The sequence below is a fragment of the Lathyrus oleraceus genome, chromosome 4 (assembly GCF_024323335.1).
Source record: "Lathyrus oleraceus cultivar Zhongwan6 chromosome 4, CAAS_Psat_ZW6_1.0, whole genome shotgun sequence".
Taxonomy (NCBI): domain Eukaryota; kingdom Viridiplantae; phylum Streptophyta; class Magnoliopsida; order Fabales; family Fabaceae; genus Lathyrus; species Lathyrus oleraceus.
Window position 1 is genome coordinate 203,259,895 of NC_066582.1, and position 8,755 is coordinate 203,268,649.

Here is an 8,755-nt window from a genome sequence, read left to right on the forward strand (position 1 = left end):
GATACACCTATGGAGGAATTATAGCAGAAAACACAAGTAGTTGTGGAAGAGCAACCTGCTCAAGTAGAACAAGACCAACATAGGTCAAGCAGGATACGGCACCTATCTGAGAGATATGGATATCTCATAACTGATCAAGGTGATGTATTACTCATGGATCAAGATGATCCTGTGACCTTCCAAGAGGCCATAACGGGTCCTGAGTCTGAGAAGTGGCTAGAAGCCATGAAATCTGAAATGGATTCCATGTACACAAACCAGGTTTGGACCTTGGTAGAGCCTCCTGTAGGAGTTAACCCTATAGGATGCAAGTGGGTCTTCAAAAAGAAGACTGACATGGATGGTAAGGTACATACCTATAAGGCAAGACTGGTTGCAAAAGGATATAAACAAATTCATGGGGTTGACTATGATGAAACCTTTTCACCAGTTACAATGCTTAAATCTGTTCGGATTTTACTTGTTATCGCTGCATATCATGATTATGAAATATGGCAGATGGATGTCAAAACTGCTTTCCTTAATGGGAATCTTCTTGAGGATGTGTACATGACACAACCTAAAGGATTTGACATACCTGAAGAAGCCCTAAAGATATGTAAGTTACAAAGATCAATCTATGAATTGAAGCAAGCTTCCAGAAGCTGGAATCTTCGTTTTGATGAAACAGTAAAACAATATGGATTCATCAAGAACAAAGATGAGCCTTGTGTCTACAAGAAGGTTAGTGGGAGCATGATCAATTTCCTGGTATTATATGTAGATGACATATTACTCATTGGAAACGATGTCCCTACCCTACAACAAGTAAAGTCTTGGTCGGGGAAATGCTTTTCTACGAAGGACCTAGGTGAAGCAGCCTATATATTAGGAATCAGAATCTATAGAGATAGATCACAAAAACTGCTTGGCCTAAGTCAGAGTACATACATAGACAAAGTGCTGAGACGCTTTAATATGCATGATTCTAAGAAAGGATTCATACCTATGCAACATGGCCTGTGTCTATTAAAAACACAATCCCCTTCAACTAAGGAAGAAAGGGATCGCATGAATAAGATTCCATATGCATCTGAAATAGGATCTATCATGTATGCCATGTTATGTACTCGACCAGATGTATCGTATGCTTTGAGTGCAACGAGTAGGTACCAATCTGATCCTGGTGATGCTCATTGGGTAGCTGTCAAGAATATCCTTAAGTATTTGAGAAGGACTAAGGACTCATTCTTGATATATGGAGGTCAGGAAGAGCTGGCTGTAATTGGATACACCGATACTAGCTTCCAGACAGATAAGGATGACTTTAGATCGCAATCTAGTTGTGTGTTTTGCTTAAACGGTGGCGATGTGAGCTGGAAAAGTTCAAAGCAAGATACAGTTGCTGATTCTACAACTGAGGCCGAGTATATTGTTGCCTCAAGTGCAGCAAAGGAAGTTGTTTGGATCAAAAAGTTCATTAGTGAACTTGGCATGGTTCCTAGCATTGTGGATCCCATTGGTCTCTATTGTGATAACAATGGTGCTATCGCACAAGCTATGGAACCTAGATTTCACCAACGATCCAAACACATACTTAGGCGTTATCACCTCATTCGAGAGATAATAGATAGAGGAGATGTGAAAATATGCAGAGTACCTACACTTGACAATATTGCTGACCCACTGACAAAGCCTCTTGCACAGCAGAAGCATGATGGCCATACTAGATCTATGGACATTAGGGGTATGCCTGATTGGCTTTAGTGCTAGTGGGAGATTGTTGGTGTAAGCCCTAGAGGCTAATACTTTTGGTACTTGTATCGAATTATTTATTAATAATAAAAGGCTTTTTCTTTATTATGTTTGTTTAATAAAGTCCCTAGAATAGCTAGTCCGTTTAATGTATCAAGTGTGACTTAATCATGAGATCACATTAAACATAAGGACACTATTCTTAAAGTATTTGTAGTCGAGCTTTATTGTGAAGTGGGATAACATTAAAGCATAAAGACTATTATATATATAGACTGATGATCACATCTCACGGATCATGGATAAGGAGTTATCAAGTCTTAAACATAGGTTTGAATATTAAGAGTAATATTTATACTGGATTGACCCACTATGAGAATACTATATAGAATGTTATGCAAAGTGTCATAAGTTATTCTCATCGTAATAATGGTGTATACCACCCTTCGACCTGAAACCACTATGGACCCTAGATGTAGAGTCGAGTGCCTTGTTGCTGATCAAACGTTGTCCGTAATTGGATGACCATAAAGATAGTTGATAGGTACTCCTTGAAGCATGCTAAGGGACATGAGTGACCTAGATAGAATTTGCCCATCCTGCATAACAGAATAAATGTCTATGGGCCTAATATTGAACTGGACAAGGATGACACGGTCTATGCCTTGTGTTCAATATATACATAAGGGCAAAAGGATAATTGTGCACATAAGTATTATCACAAAAGGATTTGTCAGATCACATGACATTTTCGTGTCTTGGGTAGCAGTGATGTGTTTCTAGATACCGCTCACTGTTTATTATGTTAAATACGTGATTTAATATAATTACCAATGCCGCGAAAACCTACAAGGTCACACACAAAAGGACGGATTAATGAGAGATAGAGTAACTAAGGAACATCGTAAGGTACGATGCACTTAAGTGAATTGTAGAACATCGTAAGGTACGGTGTACTTAAGTAGAATACGAAATATGGTAAGGTACCATGCGCTTAACTGATTTTGGCATATTATAAGATATGGGCCACATACACTTAAGTGGGCTTTTTAGCTTGCAACCCACACAAGTGCTTCTATAAATAGAACCCTTGTGCAGAAGCATTTGTGTAGTTGCAATTTCCTTTTCTCTCTCTCTCTCTAACTCAAAGCCTTCATTCATAGCAGCTAGCACTGAGATTGAAGGAATCCGTTCGTGTGGACTAAGTAGAGGCGTTGTTATCGTTCAACATTCGTGATCGCTCCGTAGATTTGCATCAAAGGTTTCAATCGTCACAAGAGGTAACAATTCTATCACTGATCATGCCCATTCGTAAGGATCGCTAAAGGAGAAAATTTTAAATTCCGCTGCATTTTGGATCGCCCTTCTCCTTCACATGAATCTTATCAACATAAATTTGACACTTGTGGCACTTCTTCACAAATTTGCAACAGTCAGATTCCATTGTCATCCAATAGTAACTTGCTCGCAACATCTTCTTTGCCATTGCATGTCCATTGGAATGAGTACCAAAGGAACCTTCATGCACTTCAGTCATCAACAAGTCTGCTTCGTGTCTATCCACGCATTTGAGCAAAACCATGTCGAAGTTTCTCTTGTATAGTATATCACCATTCAAGTAAAAATTTCTGGCTAATCTTCTCAAAGTCTTCTTATCTTTCAAAGATTCCCCAGGCGGGTAAATCTGACTTTGGAGGAAACATTTGATGTCATAATACCACGGCTTCTCGTTTTTGATCTCTTCAACAGCAAACACATGAGTTGGCTTATCAAGACGCGTCACAGATAAATTGAGAACTTCATTCCAATACTTCACCACAATCATTAATGCCAATGTTGCAAGAGCATCTGCCATCCGGTTTTCATCTCGAGGAATATGATGAAACTCAACCTTTGTAAAGAAAGTTGAAATCCTCCTCGCATAATCTCTATATGGTATTAAACCGGGTTGATTTGTTTCCCATTCTCCTTTGATTTGATTCACAACCAAAGTCGAATCCCCGAAGACATCCAAATACTTGATTCTGAGATTCATGGCCTCTTCAAGCCCCATAAAGCAAGCTTCATATTCTGCCATGTTGTTTGTACACTTGAAAGTCAATCTAGCTGTAAATGGTAAATGCGTGCCTTGAGGAGTAATAATCACTGCCCCAATGCTATTTCCATATTTATTAACAGTTCCATCAAATACCATGCCCCAACGGAAACCAGGTTCTGGCCCTTCTTCAAGCAATGGTTCATCATAATCCTTCATTTTTAAGTACAAAATCTCTTCATCAGGAAAATCATATTGTACTGACTGGTAATCTTCAATTGGTTGGTGAGCCAAATGGTCAACCAAGATACTACCTTTGATCGCTTTCTGAGATCGGTATTCGATATCATACTCTGATAACAACATCTGCCAACGGGCAATCCTCCCAGTTAAAGCAGTCTTCTCAAATATATACTTGATCGGATCCATTTTGGACATCAACCAAGTAGTATGATTCAACATATACTGACGCAGATGCTTAGTAGCCCAAGCCAATGCGCAACAAGTTTTCTCAAGCATCGAATACCGAGTCTCAAAGTCGGTGAATTTCTTACTGAGGTAGTAGATTGTGAATTCCTTCTTTCCAGTCTCATCTTGCTGTCCTAGAACACAACCCATACTATCTTCTAGCAGAGCTAAATACATGATCAACGGTCTTCCTTCAACAGGTGGAGACAAAATCGGAGGTTCAAGCAAATATTCCTTGATACTGTCAAAAGCTTTCTGGAAATCTTCGGTCCAATCACAAGACTGATCTTTCCGAAGAAGCTTGAATATAGGCGCACAGGTGGCAGTCATGTGGGAAATGAATCTGGAAATATAATTCAAGCGGCCGAGAAAACCTTTGACTTGCTTCTTAGTTTTGGGCGCAGGCATCTCTTGTATCACTTTGACCTTGGCAGGATCAACTTCAATACCCTTCTCGTTGACAATAAAGCCCAACAACTTACCAGAACGAACACCAAAAGTACACTTATTGGGATTCAAGCAGAGTTTATATTTCCTCAAACGCTGGAATAGCTTCAACAAATTCTCAACATGTTCCTCTTCATCAATCGATTTAGCAATCATGTCATCGACATAAACTTCAATCTCTTTATGCATCATATCATGAAAAGAGTAGTCATCGCTCTTTGGTAAGTTGCACCAGAATTCTTTAAACCAAAAGGCATCACTCTATAACTGACTTTTCCCCAAGGTGTAATGAATGTGGTCTTCTCCATATCTTCGGGTGCCATCTTGATCTGATTATATCCGGAAAATCCATCCATAAACGAAAAAACTTTGAATTTAGCAGTATTGTCTACCAACATATCAATGTGTGGCAGAGGGAAATCATCTTTCAGACTGGCTTTATTCAAATCTCTATAGTCAACACACATGCGGACTTTTCCATCTTTCTTCGGTACAGACATAATATTGGCCACCCATTGCGGATACTCAGCGGTTACAAGGAAACTAGCATCAATCTGCTTCTGCACTTCCTCTTTGATCTTCACAGCCATATTAGGATGCGTTCTTATCAACTTCTGCTTGACTGTCGGGCATTTTGGCTTCAACGGAAATCTATGCTTCACAATCTCAGAATCCAACCCAGGCATGTCTTGATAGAACCAAGCAAACACATCTGAATATTCTCGAAGAAGATCAATCAACCCCTTCTTAACATCTGGACACAGTCGAGACCCAATCTTGACTTCCTTCACATCATCTTCGGAACCCAAGTTGACTAGCTCAATCTGGTCTTCGAACGGCTGAATGGTCTTTTCATCTTGCTTAAGAAGACGAGATAATTCATCACTCACTTCTACATCACTTTCCTCCTCGGCTTCAAACACATGGAATTCAAAATTTGGAGAAGGAGAAGGATCATTGTATTCAATGGGGTTAGGAACCAACCTGCATAATGATTTGATATTTTGATTTTAGAGAAGTGAATTTGTGACCAAATATCATGCAGATGGACAATTATATTGTTTATTTATGTTTTTTGTGATTACCATTTTTAGAATAAAGCAAAAAGTAAAAACAAACATCATAGATGTGGATGAATAGAATTAATTTTATTGATGATCAATTTGAAAATGCCCAAACAATGTTCACTTCTCCCTTAGGCATAGGAGAAGGATTTTAAAACATATAAAAGCAATTACTTAGATTGATGCAAAATAACAGGAATATCAGCAGCAGTCCAATTGTTGCAAGACTTTCCATGTGTCACAAAATTGGTGCAGTCTTCCTCTTCGTCATCCTCTAGCACAACAACTAAGTGTTGTTCATTGCCATGAATGAACCCTCCGCTACGGAAGCTGGGTTGCATATCTTCAGATCTAACAGTTGATGAGCCTTTCTGGAACCCCAAACCGGTTCTTCCCTTGTTGTCGGAGACCTCTACCATGCGCCCCCACTGATCAACAGTACCTTCTTCAACAATCTTCTGAGCATCTTTCAATGAGGACATAGGTGCCCCAACTCTCTTCTCAGCAGCAATAGACAAGGCTTGGAACGGAGTTCCAACCTCATCCTCAGCTTCAACATAAGAGAAAGATGGCAGGTGGCTAACCAACAACGCCTTCTCCCCGCCAACAATCACAAGCTTGCCATTCTTGACAAATTTCAATTTTTGGTGCATAGTGGAAGTAACAGCTCCCGCCTCATGAATCCATGGTGTCATACCCCGATTTTGGTCCTGAATTTTTTATTTTTGTTTGGCATTTGGCCTAAAATTCATTTGCATACATTCATTCCCAAATCCATTTTTTTTAACAGACATTGGTCATTATCTAGCTTCTTGATCATGGTGTTTTTTTTTATTATAAAATGGATTTTAATTATTTGACTTTTTTTTAATTTTCAATTTGATTTTAATTTCGAATTAAGTTTAATTCCAAATTTCAATTTAATCTTAATTGTTTATCTTACTAATGATTCAAACTCTAATTGATTTTAATTTCCAAATGAATGTTAGAGTTGATATCAAAGTAATTTTTAACGAATTATAGATTAATTTGATTTTTATTTGGTTTTTGCTGATTTGTTATTATTATTTAAATTGATATTTAAATTAGTCTTGGATTATTCCTAAAAATCCATATCCATTTTTATAATCAAATATCCAATAACCCAACTCTATTTTTAAATCCATATCCAAAATCCATATCCATTTTCATTATCCATTTGGAACCAATTTAAACCATAACCATCCAAATAGCTATACATTCCATACAGTCAACTACATTTTCATTCATAACATTCCATACAATCAACTACATTTTCATTCATAACTTTCCTTGCAAATCAATACAGAACCATTTCCATACAATATCCAATAAACCTTCCATTTAAATTCAAAACGCCATACAAAGTCAATTCATCACGTTCCATACAAAATAAAATGCCATAAATGTTCTATTACATTTCTATCCTCCTCCTCTCATGGTCCGATTCCAACCAATCTCCATTTAGGATCCGACCCGAATTGTCCCCCATCGATGCCGAATTCATCTCTGCCGTCGAATGGTTGGTCTTTGATGACATCCGTGTCATCGTCACTGGCACTTCATCTGGCTATTTGCTCATTTACTCCCTCCGCGCCGAATTGATTCATAGATGATTTATCCTGGACAAGTTTTGAAGTTAAGAGTTCGTGGAACAAAGAAAGACCTGATTCAAGATAGTTCCTCATAAGAGTTTTGTCTCATTATGCCCGGTGTCATTGCCCGTTTTGATGGCTCTGTTGTTCAGAATATGCTGCAGAAGTGGTTTGAAGAAGCCAATCCTCAATTTCGGAATCAAAAGCAAAAGAACCAAGATTCAGAATTTCGGAATCAAAAACAAAAGAACCAAGATTCAGAGGATTTTGAAAATTCTCAAGTAAAATTACCTGTCTAGTTGTGGAATATTGGTAAGTATGGTACTTGCGCCAATGTAGCTGTTACTGGCATAATGCCTCCACCGCTGATGAAACATCAGCTGCTTTTATTGTTGGGCAGTCAAGTCAACGTTATTATTGTGCATTGGCTATTGGAGACGATGCTGTGATTTCAGCATATAGACTTTCTGAGGACAAAGGCAGGTCTTTAGTGGGAGCTATCTTGTCTAAAGTTGTACCAGCAACATTTTCCACTATAGCTTCATTTTCTAAATTGATTTGGCGGAGTGAAAATACTTCTCCACAGAAATCACCAAAGAAATCAGAGGTGAAACCTCAACCATTTGCTCGAGCTTCACCCCTGACATGTATAAAGGATCATCCTAGGAAAGGTGAAAAGCTTACCTTATCACCAAGTGGTACATTGGCTGCTATAACCGATTCACTCGGTCGCATATTGCTGCTAGATACTCAAGCACTTGTGGTGGTGCGCCTTTCGAAGAGATATAGGGATGCCAGCTGTTTATTCATGGAGATGTTGGTAAATAAAGATACAGCCTCATCAAGCTCCACTTATTATGAACCGATGAAGAGTGATTACTGCTTGTGTTTGGCTATTCATGCTCCCAGAAAAGGAATTATTGAGATATGGCAAATGAGAACTGGACCACGTCTTAGAACAATTACATGTGCAAAGGGTAGCAAGATGTTGCAACCCTCCTATAGGTTTGGTGTTAGCAATGTCTAGTGCATTTGGCAACCGTATGCTGAAGCCATTTGTTGTAGCAGAACCTGAGATCCAGGAGCAGAAAATAGAGAAGAAACCGGGTGAGAGCAATATCCTGCCAAAACCAACAACAAACAATGTCAAATTGTTACAAAATTAAGGAAACCTCAATGGAAGAAAGCAATTTCAATATTTTCAAAGAGAACAATTTCGAGGCAAAAAAAAATGTGATCCTTGGAGACAGAGTCCCATCTATTATGTTTATTACTATAATAATCATAAACCTCAGAAGTTGCTGTGTCGCACACCGAATGGCACCAGTTTGGTCCTCATGCTCAAACCGTTTTGTTGTCGCAGCAACCAAACTACAATCTCACATTTATTTCAC

General features: G+C 38.6%; 1 pseudogene; it reads left to right on the forward strand.

Moving 5' to 3' along the window:
- Nucleotides 1–7,172: 7,172 nt before the first annotated feature.
- On the forward strand, nt 7,173–8,388 carry LOC127136659 (uncharacterized; annotated as a pseudogene).
- The last annotated feature ends 367 nt before the right edge of the window (nt 8,389–8,755 follow it).